The sequence below is a fragment of the Callorhinus ursinus genome, unplaced genomic scaffold (assembly GCF_003265705.2).
Source record: "Callorhinus ursinus isolate GAN/ISIS: 27379988/994484 unplaced genomic scaffold, GSC_fseal_2.0 scaffold5, whole genome shotgun sequence".
Lineage (NCBI taxonomy): Eukaryota > Metazoa > Chordata > Mammalia > Carnivora > Otariidae > Callorhinus > Callorhinus ursinus.
In genome coordinates this window covers 30,748,079-30,768,364 of record NW_027397067.1, presented here as the reverse complement: position 1 = coordinate 30,768,364, position 20,286 = coordinate 30,748,079, and the positions used below count along the sequence as shown (strand labels likewise).

The 20,286-nt window shown below is 39.4% G+C and overlaps 1 long non-coding RNA gene across 1 annotated transcript in view; it reads right to left on the bottom strand.

Moving 5' to 3' along the window:
* LOC141372809 (uncharacterized) overlaps positions 1–18,897 on the bottom strand; it is a 44,592-nt gene extending 25,695 nt beyond the window's left edge. Inside the window, exons 1-2 of the long non-coding RNA XR_012378248.1 lie at positions 18,649–18,897; positions 18,406–18,548 (exon numbers count right to left, since the gene is read on the bottom strand). This is a non-coding gene — a long non-coding RNA (uncharacterized lncRNA). The remainder of the gene's footprint in view (positions 1–18,405; positions 18,549–18,648) is intronic.
* Between the last annotated feature and the right edge of the window lie 1,389 nt (positions 18,898–20,286).

Here is a 20,286-nt window from a genome sequence, read left to right as displayed (position 1 = left end):
CTTGGCTCCAGTCACTCTACTAGGGCACCCCCCTGTGCTGAGCACACTCTGGCTTATACCCACTTCAGCTTCAGCTGTACTCCCAGGATTCTTCCTTGTAGAAGGAAGAACACACCTGCTAGGTGTGCCGGGTGTGTGGAAAACCCTCTGACAACCTGAGCTGCACCCACTTCAGCTTCAGCTATCTTGTCAAGATGGCTTCTACACAGAGAACCCAGAGACTGCCCCAGCCCATGCCCACTTCAGCTTCAGCTGACCAGGGCCCTCTCTGTGCAGAGAGCCCCAGGATTGCCCCAGCAGAGTGTCCAGGGATCCCCAAGCCAGTCACAGCTCCAGGCAACCAGCCAAAGTTACCAGGCACACAATCTGCACAGGGGATGACCATACACAAGACTATTCCTTCAAGATTAGGAGAAGCAGCTGTTCTACCTAATTCATAGAAACAAAGTCAAGCAAAATGGGGAGACAGAAGAATATGCTCCACATGAAAGAACAAGATAAAACCCAGAAAATTAAATGAAACAGGGATAATCAATAAGCCTGCTAAAGAGTTTAATGATTGTAAAGATGCTCATCAGACTGGAGAAGAATGTAAGAACAAAATGAGAGCTTTGACAAGGAGATAAATATTAAAAAAGAACCAGGGTTGAAGAGTACAATAACTGAAATGAAAAATACACTAGAGGGAATCAACAGTATTAGTGGATGCAGAAGAATGGATCAGCCATTTGGAAGACAGAGTAATGGAAAGCACCCAAGCTGAAGAGCAAAAAGAATTTTTAAAAATGATAGGGGAGGTTTTGGACAACATCAAGTGAACAAACATTTACATTATGGGTGTCCCAGAAGGAGGGGAGAGAGAGAGAGAGAGAGAGAGAAAGGGGCAGAAAACTTATTTGAAAGAAAGAGACAGAGGAAGGGCATTACATAATGATAAAGCAGTCAGTCGTACAAGATAAGTTTTAAGTATCTATGCACTCAATATTGGAACACCTAAATACACAAAGTAGTTATTAACAAAGGGAGAATTAGACATTAATATAGTATGGGACTCTAACACCCCACTTACATCAGTGGATACATAAAATAGGCAGAAAATCAAAGGAAACTGTGTCTTTGAATGACACTGATGGAATTAACATACAGAACATTCCATCAAAAACAATAATGCAAGTTCTCAGGTGCACATAGAACATTCCCCAGAATAGATCACATGTTAGGCCACAAAACAAATCTCAATAAATTCAAGAATAAAGAAATCATATTGTGAAATCATATTATGCATCTTTTCTGACCACAATGGTATGCAACTAGAAATCAAAAAAACTAGAAAACACACAGATGGAGGCTAAGCAACATACTACCAAACAGGAAATGGGTCAAAGAAATCTTACAGGAAATAAAATACATGGAGACAAATGAAAATAAAAATAGTCCAAAATCTTTGGGATGCAGAGAAACAGTTGTAAGAGGGAAACTTACTGTGATACAGGCCTACCTCATGAAACAAAAATCTCAATCTAATCTTACACCTAAAGGAACTAGAAAAAGAACAAAGAAAACCCAAGGTTAACAGAAGAAGGGAAATAAGGATCAGAGCAGAAATAAATGAAATAGAGACTTAAAAAAAAAAAAACCAAAACAGAAGAGATCAAAAAAACCAAAGGTTGGTTCTTTGAAAAGATAAACAAAGTTGATAAACCTTTGGCCAGACTCGTTAAGAAATAAAGGGGGGGCGCCTGGGTGGCTCAGTTGGTTGGGCGACTGCTTTCGGCTCGGGTCATGATCCTGGAGTCCCGGGATCGAGTCCCGCATCGGGCTCCCTGCTCAGCGGGGAGTCTGCTTCTCCCTCTGACCCTCCCCCCTCTCATGCTCTCTCTCTCTCTATCTCATTCTCTCTCTCAAATAAATAAAATCTTTAAAAAAAAAAAAAGAAATAAAGGGGTAGGACAAGTAAAATCAAAAATGAAGGAGAAGTAACAACCAACATCACAGAAATACAAAGGATTATGAGACTGATATATAATTATGTGCCAACAAATTGGACAACACAGAAGAAATGGACAAATTCCTAGAAATATGCAATCTTCCAAAACAGGGAAGAAACAAAATCTGAACAGGCCAATTACTAGTAATGAAATTGAACCAGTAATCAAAAAACTCCCAACAAACAAAAGTCCAGGACCAGAATGGAGGGAAGATGGCAGAGTAGGAGGACCCTAAGCTCACCCTGTCCCACATTTACAACTAGATATCGCTGACATCTGAGTCAATAAACTAGAAAGTAATCCAAAGACTGGAAGAACAAACTAAATGTAGAGAAGAGGAAAGGTTAGGAAGGGAAGAAATGGTAGTTGGGAGCTGCCTTCAAGAGGGAAGAAGCTGTGGGCATGAAGAGGGGAAAGCACCAGGGAGCCCATGTAGGGAAAATCAATCCCCATGACATCTGACCTTGAAAATCAGAGAAGCTAAATTCTGTGAGTCTGTATAACCAGCAGGACATAGAGCCTGGAGCTTTAAAAGTCAGCTGACTCAGCACTGGGAGAGCTAGGAGGGCAAGTGATAGCGGGGTTACTACTCTTAAAGAGACAACAGCCCACAGAGAGGCAACATAGAATCAACATTTGGGGGCAAATGGGAGAAAGACCTGTTTATAAGGATTTCAGAGCATGTTGGGGGACTTCTGTAGAACAAAGGAGCTGGCAGGTGCCATTTTCCTTCCCCCTCCCCTCACATAAACACAGAGCCAACTGTGAGAGGTGACAATACACAAATACTTTCTACCTAACCTGCTGGTAGTGCACCCCACCCATGAGTTCTCTTGAGGACTCCTCCACTTCAAGCCTGCTGGCCTCGGCCTTGGGCTCAGTGCAAAGTTTTTTTAACACCAAGTGCACACCACCCTGCCACTCCCTTCATGCTCTACACCCCTGGAGGCCACTGAAATCTGGGGCATCTGGCCTAGGACTAGTGGCTCAGCACAGATTTTGCTAACACAGCCAGCCCACCCCTGAGCCCTTCTGTGGTTCACCCCACCAGCCTGCTTAGGTCTCACTAACATCACAGAGTGTAAGCACAGCCCACAATAGGCAGAGAGTTAATGCAGAGGTCTGGACTGCATGGAAGGGACTCAGACTCAATAGTAAAATGCAGGCAACACCCATAGGAGACTCCCTTGAAGCGCCAGGTTCTGGTGAACGGAGGACACTGCACTGAAGGGCCCTACAGAACCTCTTCTTCATAAAGCCACTACTCTTAAGAGCAGAAGACATAGCTAACTTTCCTAACACAAAGAAACAGACACAGAGGGGAATACAAAATGAGACAGAGAAATATGTCCCAAATGAAAGAACATGACAAAATTACAGTAGGAGATCTGAGCAAAACAGAAATAAGTAGTATGCCTGATACAGAATTTAAAATGATGATCATAAAGATACTCACTGGACCTCAGAAAAGGGTGGAGGACACCAGTGAGACCCTGGACAAAGGGATTAAAAAAATATGAGAAATGGCACCTGGGTGGCTCAGTCACTGAGCGTCTGCCTTCGGCTCAGGTCATGATCCCAGGGTCCTGGGATCAAGCCCTGCACTGGGCTCCCTGCTCAGTGGGGAGCCTGCTTCTCCCTCTCCCACTCCCCCTGCTTGTGTTCCCTCTCTCGCTGTGTCTCTCTCTGTCAAATAAATAAATAAAATCTTTTTTAAAAAATATGAGATGAAGAACTCAATAAATGAAATTAAAAATACCATAGATGCACTAAACAGTAGGCTACAGAGGCCGAGTGACCTGGAGGATAGAGTAATGGAAAAGAATCTGAACAAATGAGAGACAAACAAATACTGCATAATGAGAATAGAGAATCCAGTGACTCTATTAAGTGTAATAACATTCACATTATAGGGATCCCGAAAGAAGAGAGAGAAAGGGGGGCAGAAAATATATTTGAAGAAATAATAGCTGAAAACTTCCCAAATCTGGGGAGGGAAAGAGAGATCCAGATTCAGAAGACATAGAGATTTTCCAACAAATTAAACCCAAGGAGGTCCTCACCAAGACACATAGTAACTAAAATGGCAAAAAATAGTGATAAAGAATTTTAAAGATTGCAAGTGAAGACAGTTACATGCAAAGGAAACCCCCTTAGCTGATTTTTCAGCAGAAACTGCATGTCAGAAGAAAGTGGCACATTAGATTTAAAGTGCTGAAATGGAAAAAATCTGAAGCCAAGGATACTCTATTCAGCAAGGCTATCACTCAGAATAGGAGAGTTAAAGAGTTTCTCAGACAAACAAAAAGTAAAGGAATTTATGGCCACTAAACAAGTCCTATAATAAATATTAGAGGGGGCTCTTTGAGTGGAAAGACAATAGGAGTATAAAAAATAAACACAAAAACAGTAAAAATAAGTATTTCTGTAAAAATAAGTCAAGGGATTCATAAAAATAAAATGATATAAAAAGGATACCAAATATCTGAAATGTGGGGGAGAGGAATAAAGAATGAGTTCAAAACTAAATGACCATCAGCTTAATATAAACTGCTATACACAGATGATGTTATATATAAACCCAGTGGTGACTACAAATCTGGAAAGAGTAATAAATATGCAAAAAATAAAGAGTAAGGAATCCAAGTACATGACTAGAGAAAATCAACAAACTACAAAAGAGAGAAAGAGAAGAAAGGATTGGAAAAATACAAATGGAGCACCTGGGTGGCTCAGTCAGTTAAGCATCCAACTCTTGATCTCAACTCAGGTCTTGATCTCAGGGTCTTGAGTTCAAGCCCCACATTGGGCATAGAGAGTGCAAAAAAAAAAAAAAAAAAAAAAGGAGGGTAAAAACTGCAAAACCACCACAAAACAAGTTTAAAAAAAATGGCAAATACATATCTACCAATAATTACTTTGAATGTCGATGGACTACATGCTCCAATCAAAAGACAGTATGACAGAGTGGAAAAAAAACACAAGAGCCATCCATATGCTGTCTACAAGAGACTAATTTCAAACCTAAAGATACCTACAGATTGAAAGTGAGGGGATGGAGAAACATTTATCATATAAATGAATGTCAAAAGAGAACAGGAGTAGAAATACTCATATTGGACAAGATAGACTTTAAAACAAAGTCTGTAAAAAGAGACAAAGAAGGACATTATAAAATAATAAAGGGGATAGTCTAACAAGAAGATATAACAACTGTAAATATTTATGAACCCAACATAGGCGCACCCAAATACATAAAACAGTAACATAAAGGAACTAATCAATAGTAATACAATAATAGTAGGGGACTTTAACCCCCCACTCACATCAATGGACAGATCATCCAAACAGAAAATCAACAAGGAAACTGGCTTTGAATGGACACACTGGATCAGATGGATTTAACAGATATATTCAGAACATTCCATCCTAAAACAGCAGAATACCCATTCTTTCCAAGGGTACATGGAACATTCTCCAGAATAGATCACATATTAGGCCACAAAACAAGCTTCAACAAATTCAAGAAGACTGAAGTCATACCATGCATCTTTTCCAACCACAATGCTATGAAACTAGGAACCAACCACAAGAAAAAAATCTGTAAAGAGCACAAATATATGGAGGTTAAATAACATGCTACCAAACAATGAGTGGATCAACCAAGAAGTCACAGAAGGAATCAAAAAGTACATGGAAACATAAAAATGAAAACACAATGGGATGCAGCAAAAGCTGTTCTAAGAGGGAAATTTATAGTAATACAGGCCTAACTCAAGAAGCAAGAAAAATCTCAAACAACCTAAGCTTACACCTAAAGGAGCCAGGAAAAGAACAACAAGCAAAACCCAAAACCAACAGAAGGAATGAAATAATAAAGATTAGAACAGAAATAAATGATATAGAAACTTAAAAAAAAAAAAACCCAAGAGAGTAGATAAATGAAACCAGGAGCTGGTTCTTTGTAAAACCAACAAAACTGATAAACCTTTAGCCAGACTCATCAGGGAAAAAGAAAAATAGAGACACAGAAAGCACTCAAAATCATAATTGAAAGAGAAGAAATAACCATCACAGAAATATAAACAATTGTAAGAGAATATTACGAAAAACTATATGCCAACAAATTGGACAACCTGCAAGAAATGGATAAGTTCCTAGAAACATATAACCTACCAAAACTGAAGCAGGAAGAAATAGAAAATTTGAGCAGACTGATTACCAGCAAGGAGACTGAATCAGTAATCAAAAAAAAGTCCAGGACCAAACAGCTTCACAAGCAAATACTACCAAGCATTTAAAGAAGAGTTAATACCTATTCTCAAAATATTTTTAAAAAAAAAGGAACAAAAACTTCTGAAATCATTCTTGAGGCCAGTATCAGCCTGATACCAAAACCAGACACAGACACCACCAAAAAAGAGAACTACAGGCCAATATCTCTGATGAACATAGATGCAAAAATCCTTAACAACCTACTAGCAAACTGAATCCAACAATACATTAAAAAAATCATTCACCACAATCAAGTGGGATTTATTCCCAGGATGCAAAGATGGTCAATATTCACAAATCAATGTATTACATAACATTAATAAGAGAAAGGATAAAAACCATATGATCATTACAATAGATGCAGAAAATGCATCTGTCAAAGCACAACATCAAAATAAAAGCCCCCAACAAAGTAGGTTTAGGGGGAACATAGCTCAGCATAATAAGACCATATATGAAAAACCCACAGTGAACATAATACTCAATGGGGAAAAACAGATTTTCCCTTAGGATCAGGAACAAGAAAGAGGTCTACTCTCACCACGTGTTTTTTTTTTTTTTTAAGATTTATTTATTTTAGAGGGAGAGAGCACACACAAGTTGGGGGGTGGAAGGAGAGGGAGAGAATCCCGAGCAGACTCCCTGCTGAGTGCAGAGCAAGATTCAGGGCTTGATCTCTTGACCCTGAGATCATGACCTGACCTGAAACCAAGAGTCAGATGCTCAACCAACTGAGCCACCCAGGCTTCCCACTCACCACTTTTATTCAACATAGTACTAGAAGTCCTAGCCACAGCAGTCAGACAACAAAAGAAATAAAAGTGATCCAAATTGCTAAGGAAGCAGTAAGGCTTTCACAATTTGCAGATGACATGATACTATATATAGAAAACCCTAAATATGCCACTAAAAATAAAATACTAGAACTGATAAATGAATTCAGTAAAGTCACAGGATACAATCAATGTGCAGAAATCTGTTGCATTTCTGTACACTAATAATGAAGCAGCAGAAAGAGAAATCAAGAAAACAATACCTTTATAACTACACCAAAAATACTAAGATACCTAGGAATAAACTTAACCAACGAGGTAAAAGAACTGTACTCTGAAAACTATAAAACATTGATGAAAGAAATTGAAGATGACACAAACAAATGGAAAGACATTCCATTCTTATGGATTGGAAGCATATCGTTAAAATGTCTATACTACCCAAAGCAATCTACAGATTTAATGCGATCCCTATCAAAATACCAACATCATTTTTTCACAGACTAGAATGAACAAGCCTAAAATTTTTATGGAACCATAAAAGACCTGGATAAGCCAAAATAATTTTGAAGAAGAAAAGCAAAGCTGGAGGTATCACAATTCCAAACTTCAAGTTATATTACAAAGCTATAGTAATCAAAATAGTGTGGTACTGGCACAAAAATAGACACATAGGTCAATGGAACAGAATAGAAAACCCAGAAATAAGCCCACAATTATATGGTCAATTACTCTTTGATGAAGCAGGAAAGAATATCCAATGGGAAATGGTGCTGGCAAAACTGGTCAACTACATGCAAAAGAATGAAACTGGACCACTTTCTTGAACCACACACAAAAACAAACTCAAAATGGATTAAAGACCTAAATGGGAGACCTGAAACCATAAAAATCCTGGAAAAGAACACAGGCAGCAATGTCTCTGACACTGATAGTAGCAACATTTTTCTAGAAAGGTCTCCTAAAGCAAGGGACATAAAAGCAAAAATGAACTATTGGGACTACATCAAAATAAAAAGCTTCTGCACAGCAATGGGAACAATCAACAAAAATAAAAGACAACCTACTGAATGGGAGAAGATATTTGCAAATGATATATCAAATAAGGGGTTAGTATCCAAAATACATAAAGAATACAACTCCACACCCAAAAAACAAATAAGCCAATTAAAAAACGGGCAGAAGACATGAACAGACATTTTTCCAAAGAAGACATGCAGATGGCCAACAGACACATGAAAAGATGCTCAACATCACTCATCATCAGGGAAATGCACATCAAAACTACAATGAGATATCACCTCACACCTGTCAGAATGGCTAAAATAAAAAAACACAAGAAACAAGTGTTGGTGAGGATGTGGAGAAAAAGGAACCCTTGGACACTGTTGGTGAGAATGCAAAGTGGTGCAGCCACTGTGGAAAATAGTATGGGGGGGGCCGTTTCTCAAAAAGTTAAAAATAGATTAAATAGATAAAATAGATAAAAATAGTGATTACCATATGATCCAGTAATCACACTACTTGATATCTACCTGAAATATATAAAAACACTAATTCAAAGGGATACACAGACCCTGATGTTTATAGCAATTATTTACAATAGCCAAGTTATGGAAACAGCCCAAATGTTCACTGATAGATAAATGGATAAAGAAGATGTAGTGTATATATATATATATACAATGGAATATTATTCAGCCATTAAAAAATGAAATGTTGCCATTTGCAACACCATGGACAGAGCTAGAGTATAATGCCTAGTGAAATAGGTCAGTCAGAGAAAGACAAATATATGATTTCACTCATATGTAGAATTTAAGAAACAAAACAAAGGGAAAAAAGGAGAGTTGGGGTGGAGAGAGAAATGACGAAACAGACTCTTAACTATAGAGGACATACTGATGGTTACCAGAGGGGAGTTAGGTGGGGAGATGGGTGAAATAGGTGATGGAGATTAAGGAGGGCACTTGTGATGAGCACTGGGTGTTGTGTGCAATTGTTGAACCACCATATTGTACACCTGAAACTAATATAACACTGTATGTTACCTATACTGGAATTAAAAACAACAACCAAAAGAATTACAATAAAAAAAGTACAGGACCAGATGGATTCACAGGTGAAGTGTACCAAACATTTAAAGAAGAGTTAATACCAGTTAATACCTACTCTTCTCAAAATATTCCAAAAAAAAAAAAAAAAAAATAGAAGAGGAAGGAGAGCTTCCAAATTCATTTTATGAGGCCAGCATTACCCTGATGCCAGGCAAAGACTACAAAAAAAGAAAACTATAGGCCAATATGTCCGATGAACACAGATGCAAAAATCCTCAACAAATATTAGCAAGCTGCGTTCAATAGTACATTGAAAGAATCATTCACCATGATCGAGTGGGATTTATTCTTAGGATGCAAGGATGGTTTAATATTTGCAAATCAATCACCATGACATACCACATCAACAAAATGAAGGATAAAAATTTCATGATCATCCCAATAGATGCAGAAAAAATATATGACAAATTTCAATTTCCATTTTTGCTAAAAATCCTCAATGAAGGGGTTTATAGGGAACATACCTCAACTTAATAAAGGCCATATATGAAAAACCCACAGCTAACATTATACTCGAAGGTAAAATACTGACTGATAGCTTTTTCTCTAAGAGCAGTAACAAGACAAGGATGTCCACTTCCACCACTTCTCTTCAACATACTACTGGAAGTCCTAGCTGCAGCAATCACACAAGATTAAGGAATAAAAGGCATCCAAAGTAGTAAGGAAGAAGTAAAACTGTCACTACTTGCAGCTGCCCTGATACTAAACATAGAACACCCTAAAGACTGCACCAAAAAAACTATTAGAACTGATAAATGCATTCAGTCAACTCACGGGATACAAAATTAACATATAGAAATTGGTTTCATTTTGATACACTGATAATGAACTAGCAGAAAGAGAAATTAAGAAAACAATTCCACTTACAATTGCACCAAAAAATGATTAAAACAAAACAAACCCAGCAACATCAAAAACAAACCAAATAAACCCTCAGTGATACCAAGAACTGATAAGGTTGTGAAGCAATTGGCTGCATATTACCACTCCAGTGGTCCCACCTTTTTTGAAGTTGGCAGTGAGGTCCTAATTGACAGAAGCCAAATCTTTCCTGCCTTTAACTTGACCTCTCTGCAGTTCTTTCCCTTTGCTTGTTCTGTTTTTAAAAATCACACTTAAAATTCTCCTCCCTGTGCACTGCTTCTCAGCCCCTTTGCTACCTTTTCTTTCTGTGGTAATGACATTGCTCTCTAACGTGTCTACTCTTCTCTCAAGTCATTGAGGAAATGCATGCATGCTCATGACTTCAACTCACACCTATTCCACTGATGCCCAAATCTGGATGCAAGGCCCACATTTCCCTTCAGAGTCCTCACCCCGGTTCTCCAGCTCCTTGTTGGACATTCCCTTCTGAATGTCTTCTCCTTTTATCAGCTCAGCATGTCTCTAACCAAACTAATTAATTTCTGTGCAGAATGTTCTGCTACTTTCCTGTAAGGTATGCATTTCCTCCCCACCCCCACCTCCTGCCACTCTCAAATTAGAACTGGTAATATTTGTTATTTATTTTATTTATTTTTAGAACCAGTTACATTTGATGTTTCCTTTACCCTAGTCCCTGACATCCAATTTATCATAACCAAAGTTTTTTTATATGGTCCCACCTAATATTCCCATCAAATACCCAGCCAAATAAACTCTTGTTCTTCACTGGACTCCAAGTCTTTTCAGATGATGTTCTTTCTGCCCCAAATTGTCCACAGTAATAGATCTTTTAGTAAAAATAGTAATAATAGAACTTTTTTGATTGTAAAGATACTCTAAGTCAGAGTGATTTCCCATTCCTTAGGAACTACCACCAGCACCTAGGACTGTGACTACTGTTGCAACGTATGTAGAGATGTGGTTCTGCCCCCTGGTTAATTTAGGAAAGGACATCTGACCCAAGCAGGACAAATGAAATGTGCTAGGGAATCAGGCATCTCGGACCCAGTGATAAAGACTGGGAATGACTGAGAATAATTTACTGTGCCATAAAGCACTTTAGGTTGGCACAAAAGAAGTCACGTGCTTCTCAGGGGATGGCTGAGCTGGGCATCAGCATTCAATCCCACAAGTCTTCCAGTTTAAGAAGAATAGAAATATGCCACATGTAATATGTTCTAATATGCTCCATGTTAGGTGTTCATATCCCTTAGGTTGTTTATTCCCTTAAATAATTCAAAATATTTTCCTTGATAAAATTGCTATTAATATTAGCATTTATTGAACAGTTTACCAGGCATTATGCTAAGCACTTAACATTTATATTTAATCCTCACAATAACCCAAGGAGAGGGTATTGTCCTCATTTTACTGAGGCACATAGATATCAATTAGCCTAATTTCCCTGCTCAAAGTTATACAACTAAGCAGTGAAACTCATGTAAAGACAGAGCTAGATTCCACAGTCTTAACACATTACCTTGTGCTGCTTACCCTGGTTGTACAGCAGAATTGAATCTGAGAGGGGTGTTTTGTTTTTTGTTTTTTGTTTTAAGATTTTATTTATTTGTGAGAGAGAGCACGCGCGAGAGAGCACAGGTCGGGGGGGGTAGGGGGAGAGGGAGAAGCAGACTCCCCACTGAGCAGGGAGCCTGATGTAGGGCTTGATCCCAGGACCCTAAGATCATGACCTGAACCGAAGACAGACGCTTAATGACTGAGCCACCCAGGCGCCCCTAGAATAACCTGGGAGTTTTAAAACTATGCCATTGCTGGGTCCCACTTGAGTGAATCTGATTTTCTAGGTCTGCAGTGTAGCTTAGCCATCTGTATTTTTGTAAAACTTTCCCAGGTGATTCTATTGGGCAGACAGATTTGAGAGCCATTAGCTACACATTACTGCTTCCCAGAAGTAACAGGTCTTACAAGTAGCCAACTCTCCCAGCCACCCATCCACTCCCTCCCTTCCACACACCTCAGAGGGTCTCATAGTACAATCTGATGTCTTAACATTGAAATGTTTTGAGTCATCCCTTTGTCACCTGGTGAGCCTGATTTGAAAATTACTGTACCAGCCTTTTTTATTTCCACAAATCAACACTAGATGGCAGACTACACATACGGAATCCCATTAAGCATTTTCATTTCAGAAACATTTTTTCCTTTAAATAACCTCACTAGCCAATATTCGAGTTTAACAATATAGTATTAAAACCAGGGTTATTTTTTCATAAATTGAATTACTCTGTATTGTGGGTCAATTTGTATTACATTAAGCAGAGCCATGAATACCCTGCATATGGCCTGGATATTAGTCCTCTTCAGCTTTAGCTTTAGAAAGGGTTTTGTTCATCATAAACATATGTAAAATGAAATATCTGTCCTTTCTTATTATACTTGAGAACACTTTTCCACCAATAGATTTCAATGTCCCTGCTAAATAATTGGCCCATTATAAAAACATTTACAAATATTCTGCTTACCTTTCTTAGGGATCTTGTCACATCTCCAACCTGCAAGGCAGAGGGTGCTTAGTTCTATATGCCCATTTTCCCTTCTCCTTAGAGACTGTGTTTGCTTGGCTCATGGAGCTACAGAGGTGGGGTATGTGAGACTCAATATAAGAGTGTATTAACGCGATCATTTATTAGGATCTCACAACCAGCAAAGTACCTTCACATTCCTGAATTCAAAGGGGCCCAGCCACCTCCAAGTTAGAATACCCAAGGGCATCCAAGACAGGGTACACCTGTCTTGGACTTTTTCAAGGTGCAGTGGGGTTCTCCATTCTACTACCTTAGGTTTTCAAGTGTTAAACAATTAATATCCTTCATCTGAATTTATACACGATGAAAGATAGGACTGGAGAGATTTAATTCAAGCAATCTTCCTAAATACAAATAAATGATCACCAGCATAATGGCTCCCCAGTTCTCTTGGATATGGTCTGGATTCCTTAATATGGATTATAAGGTTATCAAGATCTAGCCCCCCCTTTTCATCCCCCAATCTTTTCACCCCCAATTCCACATATGCCATGTAGAGGTCAGACTAGATTTATTTCAGCTTCAGCAACATACCTTCTTCTGTCTCATGAATGTTCACAATGAGCTGGGAGGGTTTTTTTGGTTTTTCTCTCCCACCTTCCATTTTGAACTTCATCCAACCCATGCTTACCCCACCTTCACGTATTTAATTTCTACCCACACACTAGGTCTTAGCTTACATGTAACTTTCTCCAGAAAGCCTTCCCTGACCACTGAATTATAGCTTTGTTTCCTGAGTATTCTGCATTTTCCCCTTCAGACTATTTACCAAACTATGCTATAATCACTTCTTTTCATGTCTGCAAACACCATGGAGGCATTCTTAGTTATTCTTGTATTCTTAACATCTAGCTCGGTGCTTGGCAAATACCAAGTTCTCTATAGATATTTATTGAACAAGTGAGGGAGGTCTCAACATCTAATAGCCCCCTTCTTATGTCTCAGGTTTGAGAGCAGTAACTTTATGCACACCTGCAAATAAATTGTCTAAAACCAGCCTAAACTGTCCCTTTCCTAGAAAAACAAAAGCATCCCAACGAATTCATTTAAAAAACAGAACATGTATGAAACACCACAAAATCTTGAATCATTTCAGATTCAAGATGACAAGATGTGAGGAAAAATACAATAAAATTTAAGTCATTTTTGCTACAAAATTGAAATGAAGGAAACTCTACAAGATCAGGCAAAGTTCACGTGTATCAAGAACTTCACCACATCGAGAACTTTCAATGATTTGGGTTCACTAAAAACAGACTTAGGTCTTACAAAGAAGAATTTCCATACTAAGGATGAGCTCACTTCCTTCCACCCCCTACACCCCCCCCACCCCACGCTGCTGTTTGCCTCCCCCTCTACTACAGTTCAAGCCAGGAAACAAAACAGTTCCTCAAGAATAAATTTAAAAAGATAAGATTCGCTAGATTACATTTCTTCAGACTCATATTATAGTTTGTAGAGAGACCTCAGTGCTGACATAGCCCTGTAGCTTGCATACTGCCATATTTACTAAGGAGTTCTTAATTTTTGATTCCATATAAAGAAAATGGGATTGAGGAGATTTAAAATCCTTTCAGTTCCTATTCTGGGCCAAGGAAAACTAGCAAAAATTAAGTTCTTGGAGAATATTATTAGGTTTCTTGTCCCTCTTTACCAACTCTCAACATCATTACTCTCGCATAGCTATGTAAAAGCCTATTTTGAAAGTTACTATGGGCAGCAGTCCGTGGACCTCCGAAACTCATCCTGAATCTCTGTAAGAATGCTCATTGTAAAACCCAAGGTTTGTCACTCCCTAGAAGAAAGTCCTGTAGATCTTTTTTTTATTTTAAATACCTTATTTATTTACTTATTTGAGAGAGAGAGAGAAAGCCCTAGGGTTGGAGGGAAAGGGGGAGAGGGAGAGAGACAAGCAGACTCCCTGCTGAGTGCCGAGCCGAACATGGGACCCCATCCAGGACCCTGAGATCATGACCTGAGCCAAAGGCAGACGCTTAACCCCACCGAATGAGCCACCCAGGTGTCCCAAAAGTCCTGTAGATCTTAATATCAAGAATAATTGTTCTTGTCCTGAGAAGCTGGTTTCCTTTTATCTGAGAAATCAGTAGGAATGCATTAAAAGTATAAACCTCAGGATCTCACCCCAGACATGCAAAATTTTAAGTTCTATTGTTGGGGCCTGAGTGATTATAGTTTTATAAGGTCATCAGGTGATTTAGGTGCACACAAAAGTTTGGGAATCCCTCTTATAGATGAGAATTATGTAATTGATAAGTTTTCTCTTCAAATTCAGCCACTGGAAAGCTTAGAAAATTTATAGTTCACTGGTAGCAGGTGTATGGATCATTTTATTATACTTCTTAATTATTTTCCTGTCTCCCCGTGTTTGCATCTTTGGTTTGTATTTATTTCTTCTTTCACCTCACTTCCAATTTAAATTCTTGTCATAGTACATAACCACATAAGCCATCTTAAATTCTTTTTGGAACATGACAAGAAGCAGATAGGCAGAGAGCCAGATGAATATGTAAATAATTATTACACTCATTTCTGTAGAGACAAAAATGTTCTTGGCAACTGGTGCAGAGTAAGCCTCCTTGGCTGACCTGGAGAAAGCCCCGTGCATGTGTGTGCTCATGCGCACACACACACTTGCTCATGCTGGGGGAAAGGGGAGAGGAGGCCATGCGTGGGAATTAAAGAACTATTGTACTTCTACTTTTCAGTGAATGATTTTTAAATTTTTCTATCAAAAAGCGACTGTACTTCTTTGCTGCTCCTCATTAAACTTGTGGTACATGTACCAGCTAGAAAACTCACGTCTGAAACAGTAATGTGGATGGATGTTTTGATGAGACTGCCCTTCTCTCTGTTGGGCCCTTTCTGGGTTGGCCCCAACCCTTTCCATTTTTTTTTTTTTTAAGATTTTGTTTATTTATTTGACAAAGAGAGACACAGCGAAAGAGGAAACACAAGCAGGGGGAGTGGGAGAGGGAGACGCAGATGCTTAACGGTTGAGCCACCCAGGCGCCCCCCAACCCTTTCCATCTTAATCCCTGCCTTGTCTTTTTTACTGAATCCCCAGAGAAGGCATACATTTATAGGAGCTTTAGAGAGTGATTCTCAGAATTACTGGAAGGGAGGGGGACCGTAGGTTGTTTTGATATGTTTCAATGAGTGAAATGCACTCTCTGCCCTTCTGTCTTTAGTACAAACTTGTTTTTATTACAACCACCAGTCTTTGAGAATCACTGTAAATGGGGCTAAGCCTGGAAATTGTAACATATGGGTAACTGTTTGCTTTATTTATCTGAGTGATCATGTGTCTGTGGCTGGGAGAACCAGATTTTTGTCTCCTGTTTTATTCTCCTCAGTCATTTCCAGGAGGAGACTCTGTGAGACCACAGTTTGAGACATCTCAGCTAAATGATCCCCGGGAGCCTTTGGGTTGATGTAGCCTGACACCAGCTCTCTGTCCTAGAAACCAGGCTTGATGCTGTTAGGCTCCAGTGCATTTGCTGGTTTTTCACTTTTTGGATATCTATTTGTCATACAGCTCCATCTGTTCTGAAACATAAGTGATGGCTAGTCTTCACCATACCAAGATCAACTTTATAAGAATTGGGTAAGAACTGAGTCAGTGTGGTCCAGCTGAAAACCCTAGAGTCTGATAAATCTAATTGGGAAATGTTCTTCAGTGCTCTGTAGGCCAATACAATGTTTGTCAAACTGCTACTAAATTTTGAGGTAAGTAATAAGCAAAAGGTCCACCTGAAGACAATATCCTTCAATACAACCAACATTCTGAGAATATACTTTGTATAAGGTATGGGCTAGGTAAGGTGATCTGCAGACAAGAAGGCTGATAGAGTTAATAACAAGAGCCAGCATTAGCCAGCATTTAGTGAGTATCTGGCAATTAATACATACTTTAATTTGAAAAAGCTGAGCATTACTCACTTTTTACCATAAGAGAACTAAGTCCAGAATGGATAAGAAACTTGCCCAAAGCCATGTAGGTAAGTGTTAGAGATAGGATCCAAAGCTGCTATTTTCCCCTAGTGGAAGGCACCACCTCCAGCATGGTGTGTGGGTGTGTGGTGGGGTGGGGGGGGCGGATGTGTGGTGTGTGTTTGTGGGGGGTGTGGTGTGTGTTTGTGGGGCGTGTGGTTGTGTGTGTGGGGGAGCATGTGGTGTGTGTGTGTAATAAGGTATGTAAATCAATAACTACAATACCAAGAGGAAGAAAATAAGGGATGTATGATGGGAGAAACCAACATGGCGCTATGAAGAGACGGAGGGAAAGACTCAAGAGGAATTGGAAACTGGCTTTTGAATTGAGTTGAAGGCCATAAGAAATGGGTGGGATCGGGAAAGATGGAATTGAGACTGGCATATCATGAAGAAGAACTGTGTGAGAAAACACCTGGAGACAGGACAGGACTGGTTGGTTTAGGAGAGGGGGAGTTCTGTTTAGTGGGCATTCAGGTAAGTCCAAAGGCCCATTGTGGAGAGCTCTGGAGGTGCAGCTGGGCCAGGGAGCATCTCTAATTTGCTAATGGACTACTCACGGTTATTGGGCAGCAGAGAGGTTGACAGCAGTTGTGCTTAAAAAGAGGAATGGGCGGATTGCGTACAGGAATGGTATTTGAAAAGCATGGAGGCCAATTAAAAGAATTTCAAAGAAGTCGGAGAAAGAGTGAGGGCAGCTCGACTGTGGGCAGCAGGAACTCATGGGAGGGGAATAGATCCAACACCCCAACTTAGGACTTTGGCAATGATTAGAAAGAGTAGGAGCAGATTTGGGAATAAGTTCAGTTTGGGACACGTTGAGCTTCAAGCAAGGGTAGGAAATTCACGTAGAGATGCCCGGAGGGTAGTTGGGATAGTCCCCTAAAGTTAGGAAAGGGAGATTTAGTAAAATGTGAGAGATTTTTGCAATGAGGTCTATAGGAGAATTTTTGCCGTATACGAGAAGATGAGGTTGCAGAAAGGCAGAAGGAAGAAATTGGAGAGAGTAGATGGTGGTTCATCAACTGTAAACACAATCTGGCTGGGGAGAATAAGTGTGCAATGAAGAAACTGCTGTATAGAATTCACTGGCAAACTTACCGTTACAGAACTGACTTCCCATACACAAAAGACTTAAACAGGGACGACCCATCCCTATGATCTTAATAAAGGTTGGATGACAAGCTAGGCCTCCTGATTTGTGATATTCGGGGTTCCCTTGGGTTGTTTCTTGTGGTTGTGTACTAACTGTCAGCCTGAAATAACTTTTCAGTTTTCTCCTTTTGGTTTATTTACTAGCTCTTGTATAATAGGAGCAGACACGAGCAATTCCTCTTTTAAAATACAAGCCTAAAGTGTAGGCTGAGCGAGAGATCCACCCTACAAGCTGTTCCTGCATCTAGTAATTTTTCCTGCTCTCCTTAGCGCTGGAAGGTGATCCCTGCTTCATTACCAAGGGATTACCTGGGCATTGCTGCAACCTGAGGAAACATTTATTCAAGCCAGAAGCGCTTCAAATGGCAAGATTACTCTTTCAATATTTACCATTCTGCCCTGGGCAACTGAGACCAGAACGCTGCTGATTATTTTCAAACACAGAAAGAAAGGTTAATAGATTTGAATGATGGATATCATGCTCTTAAGTCACTTGGCAAAGTGGCAAATAATGGTGTAGGACATAACAGCCATTGTGGGAATAACTACTATAAAATAAATAACTAATACCATGGAAACTGACCTGTTTATTACAGGCATAGGTTGTACTCACCGCAGGTTCAGTAGCTCCTGAAAGGGCTGCTCCACCATCTCTCTCCACCCTCTGCTCTTCACCGCAAAGCATCCATGGCTTATAAAGGGGAATCCACTGGGCCCAGGGTGGATGTTGCTTTGGCTTCCTCCTGTCTCCACTAGCTGTAAAATTCAGGAGGGGAGGCAAATGAAAATCTGCTTAAAGATTTTAAGTCTTCTAAAGAACCAGATCTTGTTCATTTTAGACTCCGTCTTCACCTACTCTTTAAGGAAATGGAGAGGACATCTAATTCCAAACTAATTCAAATCAGCCAACCAGTACGGGGTTGCTGTCTGTATTCTGGATTCTCATGGAAGTAGTAGAGTCCCTTGGTGAGAAAGGCTTTGGAGTCACTTAGTCCCCAGTTCAGTTTTCAACTCATTGATTCCATTACCATGAAGCCATCTACCCACAGTATTCTGGAGAAGAGCTGTGGCAGGCTTTAGGCTCTGGGTTATTGTGAACAGACACAGTCTCTACTCTCTGGAGCTTATCTGTTAGCTGGAGGAGACAGGCAATTAAAAAAAAAAATGCTGCAATGAAAATCGAAGGAGGGCCACGAGGTTCAGAGTTCTTGTGGGGTCAGAGGTGTTGCGTACCTCTCCCTATCTATGTGAGGTCTTGGGCAAATTTCTTAGCTCCTCAGTTTCCTCATAGAGTTGTTGGGAGGATTCAGTTAAGTAACACAAATCACTAAGTACATAGTCTGGTGTGTAGGAAACACAATGAACACTATCTGATATTATTTTAAGCTCCCCAGTGGCAGGATTTTGAATCATTTTGTTCACTCACCGCTGTATCCCCAGTGCCTAGAGCTGTGCCTGATGCATGGCAGGCATTTGATAATATTTTTCGGCTGAATAACTTTAATGAGGAAGAGAATCATAATGGGGGAAAAAAGACACCAGTGAAGATAAAATTAAACAGTAAAAAGATTCATAGACTGCTTGATGAAGGCTTGGTAACTTGAATGTAACAAAATGGAGCTTTTTAAGGAGAAACTAAGCCCCAAAACAGAGTGCTCAAAAATTGCAATCCTCAACTGAAGGAATCAGATACTTTCTTCTCTCTGTTTGTCCACCAGGGGGAGTATACTACCCACACAAGTCAGCCTTTCTAACCCCTCTGAATGTGAAGCTCTTTTAAAACGGTAATGAGTTAATGGAACAAGTAGAGCCTGAGGCCACAGCCTGTTTCAATTTAAGCAAATAGTTAAAAAGTCTCAGACCAAATCAAGTGGTAGCCAGAACAATCAAAATGTGATTCAGGAGCACTGGGTGTTATATGCAAACAATGAATCATGGAACACCTCATCAAAAACTAATGATGTAATGTATGGTGATTAACATAATGTAATAAAATAAAATTAAAAAAAATGTGATTCAGATAGTCTTTTAAACTTTGAAAGGGTGTGTATCTGCTCATTTCTTAATCTTTGGGTATTCAAATTATGATGCTCTAAAAATCACTATGGATATATCATTCCTTGATTAGTTTAGAAATCAAAGTTTGCCAATATTCATTTTTTTGCATATACTTTTTATGATTTTATTTTTGAATAATCTCTACACCCGATGTGGTGCTCGAACGCACAACCCCAAGATCAAGAGTTGCATGCTCTACCGACTGAGCTAGCCAGGCACCCCTTTGCACATTTTCTTGCATACTTGATCCAGATAATTTGTGAATTATATTTTGCTTTTCTTTTTTTATTATTATGTTAATCATCATAGATCATTAGTTTTTGATGTAGTGTTCCATGATTCATTGTTTGCATATAACACACAGTGCTCCGTGCAGTGCTCCCCTCTAGAACCCTCAGTTTGTTTCTCAGAGTCCATAGTCTCATGGTTCATCTCC